We start from the raw sequence: 11,269 nt of genomic DNA, 5'->3' as shown, positions 1-11,269 counted from the left end.
GAAGCAAAGCATATACATGAACCCTAACTCACAACATTGATAGAAGTATACCAGGACCTATGTAAAAGAGATCATATGCAAATAAGTGAGGAGTTCTCTGGAGAGGTGCATGTGTTGGGTATAAATAAGAGCACTGGAGGGGCTGAATACACCCCTCAAGACCACCACCCGGAAGGATTCTAGAAAAGTATGGTGCTCAATCTTCTGCCTTCAGACCAGCCAGGATCCTTCTTTCTCTGTGGAAATCTAGACTTAATTCATCTGTGATTTCCTGGTACCAAATCTTCTTGTGCTCATACCCAGTATCTCTAATTAACCTCTGCTCTGCCATTCCAGATCTATGTTGCCATTCTGCTTGGAAAGTAATTAAGGAATTAACTTAAAATATAGGATGCAGAGAGGGAGTGTGGGCAAAGATGATGCATCTCCCATTCTATGTCTTAGGTGCTACTTCATCTCTTACCTGCTGTCCCTGGTCTGTCCCGGACCTAGACTCTGTCTTACCTCTGGACTCCAAATTGTCTCCCTCCACCCACACCCCCAAAGTGTAGAAAGAGGGAAAGAGTATGTAGAAGGGAGGAAGAGTCCAGGAGGGAGTAAGGACAGAGGGAAGCAGGAAAGAGGAAACAATTCAGAAAAGTAGAGGTAAATGTATAATTTTTTAAATGAAAAGTCCAAATTATATATTCCCAAAAGTATTTTTAAAAAGTCCAAATTGGACATCCCCTCTTAGTCAATTTCCAGAACAAATGATTTACAGATGGCTTGCTGCATAAAAAGAAAACAAAACTCTCAGAGAATCTTCCCAATTTCACTACGGATGCTACCAACATTTTCCATCTGCCATTTCAGCAGCTCCATAAAGGTTGTTGTAAACTGTGTTATGGTGAGGGTGTCATTCTCTAATACAATCTGATCGGTGATCCCAAGCCAGGCGGTCCTCTACAGGCAAGGCCAAAATACACTATAACTTCCTCAGCACCACACAGTAAGCAATGCATTCTGCTAGTCAGTACTATTTATGCTATTTTATACAAATCCAGTGGTCCTTTTTTGAACTCCTTGCGCCACTTATGTTCCAAATTCTGATTATTTCAGAAAGACAATACTGTGCAAATAATATACTGTTCGATTTGAGGCAGTTAACTCATAATCAAGCATATTAAGTTTTCAACACAAAATATGTATACGTTCACACTAAGTAGTATAAAAACTATAGATTCTTTCAAGTTCAGATCAGGTTTGACTGTCAAATAGACTCCTCAAATCCAAGACATAGAATTTGGCATCATAGGTAAGAGATTGTAAAGCTAGCTATAATTATTCTTAATACTTGAAATGGATGATGAACAAAGGGAGAATACTGTATTATAATTTTTTTTCAGAGAAATGATCCACTAGCTATCTCTTTCTTTGGTGTTCTTATCACTATTCTTAGCTGATGACCAAAATAAATTTAAAATTTCAATACAATGATATATTAAGCTTGGTTTATCCTAAGATAGAAGAGCAGAGTGTGAACAGCACACACTGGGGCTAGTGTGGTGTAGGCCTGCCAAGCACACAGTGGGCACCAAAGAAGGGTCAAGCATTTTCATTATTCAGTTCACAGTGGTCCCAGCCTGACATCAAAATAGTGACCATTAAGGTTCAGTCTTACATATGATATTGAATTCCCTGGAACAATCTGGAAAAACCAAGAAGAGCCTCCTGCTCCCAAGAGCATCTTTCCACTGGCTGTTGGAGACTAACATACTTCTTTATAATAACCCTTGTTCAAATGCATAATCCTTAGAAGAAGTCAAGCTTTCATGAGACTTAAAGTACTTAACTGAATTTATGTAAGAGAAAAGACAAGAAAGAGGACATGGGTCTTTGGAACCTTAGCATCATGTCACCACTCAAAGAGAGTGGGGAAAATCCACATTCCATTTCTCTCCTTGGAGGCCAAAGGCTAAGCATCCAAGCATCTCTGAGACTCAGTCTGCTTGGGAATAAAATTAGCCTCACTTTCCTGTGACAGCACTGAAACCAAAGTTGTTAAGTGACTTACCCAAGGCAACACAGCAATAAATTAATTTATCTTACACATGCCCATTTTGCCAAAATTTGGCTCTTAGACCCAATTACAAAGCCAAGTTGTGTCTGGACACCTAAGGGCAAAAAACCAACATCAATGACCTAGGCATGCACTAACAGAGCCTGGCCCTGGAGACAAAAATGATGAGTCTAAGGGAAGAGGGTGGCCCTGGATGATATGCACAGCCAGTGGTCATCTGTTTCAATGACTCTTCAGAGGAACTATTCACAATGCCCACTGCAGACTCTGGTCTTCCCATTTCTCCCTAAATTTTCCTCACTTCAGGATGCCATAATGATTCAGACTCTAACTTTGCTTCCAGGCCTGCTGTGATGAATGCCTGCTCCTTCCATGCCTGTAACATAAATCTCGCCTGTGGCTGTGACAAGTTCTGACATTTGGCCACCTGTCGAGGTCAGGTTCTCCCAGAAGCCGACCCATAGCCAAGGGTTTAAATGGAAGTGATTTATTAAGCAAGTGTCCTCAGGAGACAGCAGCAAAGGAGGGGAAGGATGGGATAAGGAAGAGGAAGTAGTCAAGCACATCTCGGCCTCAGCCCGATCCCATGGGCAGCTCTGGAGTATAAATCACACGTCAGAGTTTGTCCAACTGTGAGATAAAGGAGCTGGGTGTTAGTACTCCCACAGTCCAGCCACTGGCTATGATGGCCTAGGTTTCAGAGTTACGGTGGTGACATGAATTCCCGGACATTTCCTGTTCTTCATAAAAGCAAGGTGTTTCTAATACCCAAGGGTAATTCTCTCAAGTTCATAGGTGCCAGCTGCTAGCAGCAAACCTGGGAGGTAGGCTCACAGAACTGCTAAAATGGACTGGACTTGATCTGAGCAGACAACAAGAGTCCCCTACATCACTTAAAAGCATCATTCCATGAATATTTATGCACTAAAATCATAGAGTTGTATACATAAAGTGGGCCAATTATGGATATATAAATTATGCAATTATGGATACACAGAGACAGAAGAGCAGTTGGAGACAGTGCATGAGCTACTCTTGGACAATGTCACCATGAATGGAAAAAGGACCCAAGAAATGGGTGGTATCTTAAGAACAAAGTGGGGCTCTAGTGAGAGCCTTTATCAGATGGAAGAAAAGTCATGTTGTATGCTATTTTAAATGACACAGTGGAGAAGAAAAAATGATGCAGGAAGGGAAAAATTGCTGAGTAATTGTTTTAAAATAACAAATATTTACTAAACCCATACAATATGTCAGATGCTAGACTCTATATTGCGCATACTATTTTCATGCATTCCCGAATTGCTTATTCCCCAGGAAATAGATTATTGCACATATCCAATCACTAGGTAGGTAGGGTTCAGAGAGGTTAAGTACATTACCCAAGGACATGCAGCCAGTAGGTACAAGAGTTAGAGTTCAATCTAATCTTTGACTCTAAACCTATTCTTTTCCTAAGACTCTAGCCCACCTACATTTGTGACTGACTTCAATCTTCCATACACTAAGTATACCATAGTACCTAAGGCAGAACAGGACCCAACCTTATAAAATTAGTAACCATAACTTTCTTCAGGAAACTAAGTCAGCAAGTGATACTTAAACTCCACCCTAGCCCATCATGAAAGTGACGTGGATGTGGATATGAGTACTTAAGCTGGAAAACTCTGTGACAAAATATCTAGAAAGGATGCTAGATGGATTTTTAGCAAGTATCATGGCATTCACTCCTCCACCCATGAGGCAAACCTTTCTACTTTAGACCCTGATGCATAGGTTTTCCTTCAAACGGGGGGAATTTTAAAAACTTCCACAGAATATAGAAGGCAACTAAATGATGCAGCCTGAGCAGAGCTGGGCTCTGTAGGGTGAAGTCTCACATATAAGAACAACACTGTCTTCATAACCAGTGATAGGCACTTTGCTGAGCATCTTGAAATGATCACGGGATATCTAATTAGTCATTGGAAAGAACTCCATTCATAGAGTAAATTTTGGCAAGTGTCGATTCACAGATTAGAATTATCTCACTAATTGCAAACTAAATTGATACCAAAAAGTAAAATTTCAGCATACCTTGGTATGATCATCACAATAATGGCTCCCCAAAAATGTCCTCATCCTGGTCCACAAAACCTCTAAATATGTTTCATGACAAAACAGTCTTTGCAGGTTAAGGGTCTTGATATAAGGAAGTTATTCTGGGTTACATGGATGTGATTAACGTAATCACAAGGGTCCTTATAAGAAGGAGACACAAGAGTCAGAGTTAAACACTGGGAAATGCTATGCTATTACCTTTGAACATGCAGTTAGTGGCCCTCCGTTAAGGAATGCAGGTGGCTTCTCTAAGATGAAAAAGGCAAGAGACTCTTGAAAACTGAGAATAAACTGATGGTTGATGGGGGGTAGGAAGGAGGGGAAAGTGGGTGATGGACACTGAGGAGAGCACCTGTTGGGATGAGCACTGGGTGTTGTATGGAAACCAATTTGACAATAAATTTCATATAAAAATAAATAAAATGTAAAAAAAAAAAGATGAAAAAGGCAAGGAATGGATTTTCCCCTCGAGTCGCCAGAAAGTAATACAATTCTGCCAATACTTGTATTTTAAGCCCAGTAAGACCCATTTCAGTTTCCCGACTTACAGAAGTGTAAGAAAATAAATTTGTATTGTTTTAAACCAATAAATTTGTGGCAATTTGTTATAGCAACAAGGGGAAACCAATATGCTTGGCATACAACAAAAACAGCTGGAGACCTAGAGAAAAGTATCAACAGATGTAAAGGGTCAATTTACATAAACAATTCTGTTGGCCCAAGCTGGACAGAAATTTAAAATACTAGTCTCTGAAAGAAGGGAGTTAATGTCTTGACTTAAAATCCCTTAAACACAGAGCCTGAGACAAGGCCTTGAGTGCTTATGTACACAGTGACACCAGGGAGTAGAAATGAGAGAACAAGGGAAAGGGAAAGTGGAAAGGAAGAGGAAACAAACATCAAAGTCATTGTTGAAGGCCATGGTAGCCATTGGGACCTGTGAAAAACACACAACATGGTGTCCCAAATTAATCAGCCAGGGCAGGGACTCTGGAGCTCTGCCCCACGGCTTCCCATCTCCCATTAGTTAAGGATTAACCCATCCCACCCAGGAAGGTGGTGAGGCTTTGGAGAATTCCCTAATACAGAAGGTAAACAGACATAATATGCAGGTCAGATAATCTGACCTTGTAAAGAACTACTGTCCGCAGCCATGACTGAACTCAGAGGTAGGTCAAGGGTATGTGATGCAGGGCATCAAAAGAATTTGCTAGTTAGTGTGTTATAAACACAGTGAGTTCTAGGAAATAAGTTTAAAAAAGTTATAAGCCCACACAAAGATAAAAGGTCAAAGAAACAGGCATTATTTCAAAGAATTAATACAAACTAACAATAGGCACATGAAAAAAACAAACAAACCGGTAGAGCGTGTTAAGTAATGGAAGAAATGTAAATGAAAACAATAAATAACCTCTTGGCTATTAAATTGATATTTCTATACTTGTGAAGACAGAGTAAATTATATCAACTTCTCTGGGAGTTATTTTTGTCTTATGTATTAAAAGAATCAAAAGCATGAATTCTCTTTGAATCAGCATTACCCATTCTAATAATTTAACCTAAGGAAATTAACAACATATTTAATAACTGAAACACCCTAAAATAGGGGACTGGCTAAATAAATCCTAGTGCAAAAATATAATGGGGTATTAGCCATTATCATGTAGTAACTATTTTTAGACATGAAAATATAGTCACGACATTTTATAAAATGAAATATCTAAGTTACAAATAGTAAGCACTCATGGAGCGAGTTAAGTTTTCTCTAAAAATGTTTTATTTTATATCTGAAACTATACATTTCAAAATTTTCAGAAGTAATTATCTTTGGGATTTGAGTTGTCCATATTTTGTACACACAGTGGTTATTGCTTTTGTAATACAATTCAAATTAGGATTTCTAAAAGAAATGATTCTTAAGGTTATTAGGGAGTAAAACCTATATAGATAGTAGACACTTGATAGTCTCAGAAGATCTGTCCCGAGGCAATGGAGGATTTGCAAATTTAAAAATAGTTTAGCCATTTAATTTTCCTCTTGTAATACCATAGATTATCTCACAAAAAATTCAAGTGGCTGTTTTATATCCTTGATAACTCTATAGGCTTTAAAATTAGTAAAATGCATTTTGAGCAAAACAAACCATATTGCATCAGTGCTCTAGGACTGGAAATAAATGCTTATGATCAAGAAACTCAAGCAGTGACTACTTGGAGCATATAGTAGGATGAAATCAAATGTCTGGAGTTCATCCAACTTCTTCCGATCATACTGCATGTGAAGAAATGAGGAAAGAGCAGCCCAATTGCCTTGAAATGTGGATGGTAGGTGCTCAGCTATGCTTTGTCACTCAAATCAGCACGTAAGGCGCTGTCCTTTCTATAAACTGATTGAAATCCATGTAGACAGCCAAGTTCTACTGGAACATTCCTAAATTCAGTCATTCTCATACTGAAATAATCATACTGTTGGTATTTAGAGATCCTAAAATAAAGCACCCGCCATGTGCATATTCATCTTCTTTTTCTCCCTGATGTTTTGACATCTGGAACCCTGACTAGGGACAGACTACTTCCTCCAGGCCTTGCTAATTCCTACTATAAACACTTGCTCTAGGAATATACCTTTCATATGCAAACTAAGCAACCCAGAGCCCATCCCCATCCTCCTCTTTGGTGCTCTCACACTGAAGAACCAATATTCCCCTTCCCTAAACACCCCAGGACCAGGTATCAGGCAGCTAGGAACATACTCTAGGCCCTAAGGCTGGATGACATTATTCATTTAGTCAATCCTAAATCAGTTTACCTTGCCTCACCCATTCCTTCCCTCAAAGGTCACAAGGAAAAGTCTAGCCCATGTCTTCTCCTGGCTCCTGACCTACCCTAGTGCCTCCTAGCACAGATGGCCCCATGTGATGTGGTGTGGCCCCCTCCCCTCGCAAACTGTAACAAACTGCAAGTAACAAACTGCCTTTTTGATGGTAATCCTCTCTTCCATCATCTGTGGGCCTTACCATACTAGAATAATACATTTTAAAACAATCGATAGCTACAGATAGCACCTGTTAATGAGTCTGGAGAAGGTAAGTTCAAGTAGGCAGCAATGCCACATGTCATGTTAACTATCTAATTCCTGTTTGATGTGCTCCATATTTCACATGGACTTTCTAACAGCTTTTTCTTCAATGTTAAGATAGGTTTACTTGAGAGGTCAATGGTAATATCCAAGAAGAAACGAAGGTCCCTGAAAACCAATGAGTTAAAGGTTTTAATGTGTCTGTTACACTGTCAAGGATAATTGGTTCTGTCTCACCTTTGGTGCATTTACCTGTTCAGAAATGACTTTTGTGGCCAACGCTGTAAGTTGCTACACAGCACATGAAGCAACCAGGGCTCATCTAGCTGCCATAGTCCCAGTATCTCTTGTGCCACCAGCTGTCGCTGTGCCCCACTTACCTTCAAGATTCTGCTCTTGCTTTGCGTGCATCAGCCCCTCACCGTTTCCCACAATGATGCCCCCAAATGCCCACAAGAATATTTGTTCAAGTTAAAGGTACCTCCAAAATACATTCCACTCTCTGAAGAAAACTTCACTTTCTTGACCATAAATTCACCTGATCCCAGCCTCAAATGAGAGAAGGAAGGGTGGCTAATTAAACTGTTCTGGTTTGGTGCAAAAGTCCAGGTTCACCGACTTGATTCCACTGTACCTGGATTGAAGCTGCTCATACAGGGAGCAGCGGCCTCTCGATAACTGATGGTCATTAAATATTCCTCAGACTCAGGATCCTTGGCAGCCATCCTGCCAATTTCTAGATCTCTGGGAAGCTTTTACATGGGACCAGGGCCTTGAAATACAGCCTCTCCACAATGTTTCCTTCATCCTTCAGTGGCAACAGAGTCAGCTGAACTCTATTTTTGTGCGTAGGGACTATACTATAATTCTCACCTGCTTTTAACAAAAATTTCAGTAACTCCTTTTCAGGCCATTTATAAATTGTGTTTATAGGGAATTCATCCATGTGTTCATATGAATCTATGAGTCTGTCAGAATTAATGTGCTCTTTCTTCCTTGCCTCTGGCTTAGAGAAAAAGTGGTTTGGAGTATAGGGCCAGGAGTGAGACTGCCTGTCCCCAGATCTTAACTCTGTCACTTACTATCTGTGTGACTTGGAGCGAACTGCTCAAGTTTCCTGTGCCTCAGTTTTCTCATCTGTCAAGTGGGGATAATAACAAAACACCTTGTAATTTTCATTTGGGGGGAGTTTAAAGAATATAATGCACTTAAACCACTTGAAACAGTGTCTAGCATTCAATACATGTGAACTACTAATCCTATCCCCTAACCCCAACCCATCTTAAAAGGCCTTGCTTATTTTGCCTCTACTGCATCAACAGTACTCCAGCTTTGTGTACAAAGCAAAGGCTTGAAGGGTCTATTTTTAAAATTTTTTTTCATGTTTATTTATTTTCGAGGGGGAGGAAGAGAGCGTGAGTGGGAGAAGGCAGAGAGAGGGAGACACAGAATCCGAAGCAGGCTCCAGGATCTGAGCTGTCAGCACAGAGACTGACATGGGGCTCCAATTCACGAACCACAAGATCACGACCTGAGCCAAAGTCGGACACTTAACCAACTGAGCCATTTGAAGAGTCTCTTTAAAGGGCAGATTCCCAGGTCGTAGCCCAGAGAGACTGACTGAGTGGGCCTGGATGTGTCCTAGGAATCTGCATTCTCAACACTCCAGGTGTTCTCATAAAGGTGGCTCACACTGCATAAAACAGCACCGTTCTACCTATGCCATCTCTCATTACCACTTGTGCATAGACCAGCCTTGCTATTCTGAATTCACCGCAGCTAGCATTTGGTGTTGACTGCCATATGTTTCAGGTTTAAGTTTTATCATCAAGATTATAAATCACTGAAAGATAGGGATTTTATTTTCTCAAGTTTACTATCCTCCATAGCAGAGAAGAGTGCCTTTCTTACACCAATGTAGGATATAAATTAGTTTTGGGATAGATTGATCATTGAATCTTAAACCCTCAAATGCACAAACCCAAATCTTCTAACTGAATTTAGTTTCAAACAAGCAGCAACAGGCTCTGCTCTTCAATATGGTCTCAGGACATCACTTCAGTTGCTCTAAAAATACAGTTATTTAATATGCTACAGTTAAATTCTGATTTTCATGAGAAGGTTGTGAGTTAAATCATGAGTCCTGTTAAGCTGCAGATATCTTTCAGAGTAGTTTTATTAAGGTCCTAAGCAGTTATGCAGCATTCTCCAAATAATTTGGGTAAGTTTGGATACTGTGACCCACAAGTAACCACTTGAACATGGCCTAGGTTAACCATAGTTTTCCATAACCTAAATGCCATATTCCACTTTATATTTCAAGCTAATGTAAAATAATAGATTCTTACATAATGTTAAAAAAAAAAAAACAAAAAAACATCTTACATTTGTCCAAAACCCATCTGCAAACACTAGTCACATGATTACCTTGGGTACAGCTCAGTGGTGCTTGCTTTGGAATTACTTACACTGAAATTGGAAGGATACAAGGAAGATTAGCAGGGCCCCTGCACAAAAGTGACAGTATAACTCAGTGGCAAAATCACCTAAAAAGCTTTAAAGAATACTGATGCCCAGACCATATCCCAGACCAATCAAATAAAAATATTCAGAGTTGTGGCTGAAGTATCAGTAGCTATTAAAGCTTCTCAGGTGACTACAGTGTGCAACAAGGTTGAGGACCACCAGGCCCACTTCTTGAGAATCTATCAATCTTGGTAAGCATACATACCTAAATCCCAGCCCTGAAGACACATAAAAAGTAGAGATATTTTAAAAGTCCCCATGATTATTCTGATTTACAGTGAGAAGTAAAATCCATCGATGTCCCCCATTTTATAGGTGAGAATTGGGGACAAAGAGATTGTTCCCAATCTCTCCTTAGTGGAAAAGCATGTCTTGGGATACTATTCTCAATGCTTATTAACACTCAAGTTGATGTAAATGACCTGAACTGTCCTCTCTTAACAGCAGCCTGGTTTTTGGAAAACCAGGGGAAACGAGTACACTGGAGTATTCAAATGGGGGCAAGGATGGATTTAAGGAATTTAATAGACGAGTAAACCTGACAACATAGAAATACGACACAGTTTTATTAAAGTTTCACTGAATAAATCTATTTAAAGCACTTAAAACTGTACCTGACATATAAAAAGGACTATTTAAGTATCTGTTATATAGAATAAAATGGGAAGGATGTCCTCACCTCTAATATGTACTCTTCTAGGGAAAGTGCCTGACAAGGCTGTCATGCTACATAGGTAACTGGAACCATAATCAGGAGCGTGAGTCCAATAGACCACCTCACAGGGGTCAGATTCAGTCCACTGACTCTTCTTATAAATAAAGTTTTACTGGAACACAGCTATACCTATTCACTTACATACAGCTTATGGATGATTAAATTATTTTTTTCTTTTAATTCCAGTGTAGTTAATATAAAGTATTAGTTTCAGGCATAAAAATACAGTGATTTGACAATTCTATGCATTACTCAGGGCTCGTAATTATGAGTGTGCTCAATCCCCTTCATCTCTTTCACCCATCTGCCCACCCATCTCCCCTCTGGTAACCATCAGTTTGTTCTCTATAGTTCAAAGTGTGTTTTTGGTTTGCCTTTTTCTTTGTTCTTTTGTTTCTTAAATTCCACATATGAAAGAAATCATATATTTATCTTTCTCTGACTTGTTTCATTTAACATTATACCCTCTAAATCCATCCATGTTGTTCCAAATAGCAAGATTTCATTCTTTTTTTATGGCTGAGAAATATCCCATCATAGGTATATACCGCATCTTTATTGTTCATTAATAGACACTTGGGTTGCTTCCATAATTTGGCTATTGTGAATAATGCTGCTAAAAACATAGGGGTGCATGTATCCTTTTGAATTAATGTTTTTGTATTCTTTGGGTAAATACCCAGTAGAATTACTGGATAATATGGTAATTCTATTTTTAGAAAAAAAAAAACGCATACTGTCTTCCACAGTGGCGGCACCAGTTGGCCTTCCCACCAACAGAGCACAAGGGT

At 39.5% G+C, this 11,269-nt stretch overlaps 1 non-coding gene across 1 annotated transcript; it reads left to right on the top strand.

Annotated features, from left to right (window-relative positions):
• Positions 1-9,682: 9,682 nt before the first annotated feature.
• LOC125149722 (U6 spliceosomal RNA) lies at positions 9,683-9,788 on the top strand. Its single transcript, XR_007146029.1, has one exon. It is a non-coding gene; the product is annotated as a U6 spliceosomal RNA (small nuclear RNA).
• The last annotated feature ends 1,481 nt before the right edge of the window (positions 9,789-11,269 follow it).

The sequence above is a fragment of the Prionailurus viverrinus genome, chromosome D3 (assembly GCF_022837055.1).
Source record: "Prionailurus viverrinus isolate Anna chromosome D3, UM_Priviv_1.0, whole genome shotgun sequence".
NCBI lineage: Eukaryota > Metazoa > Chordata > Mammalia > Carnivora > Felidae > Prionailurus > Prionailurus viverrinus.
This window is presented reverse-complemented; position numbering and strand designations above follow the sequence as displayed.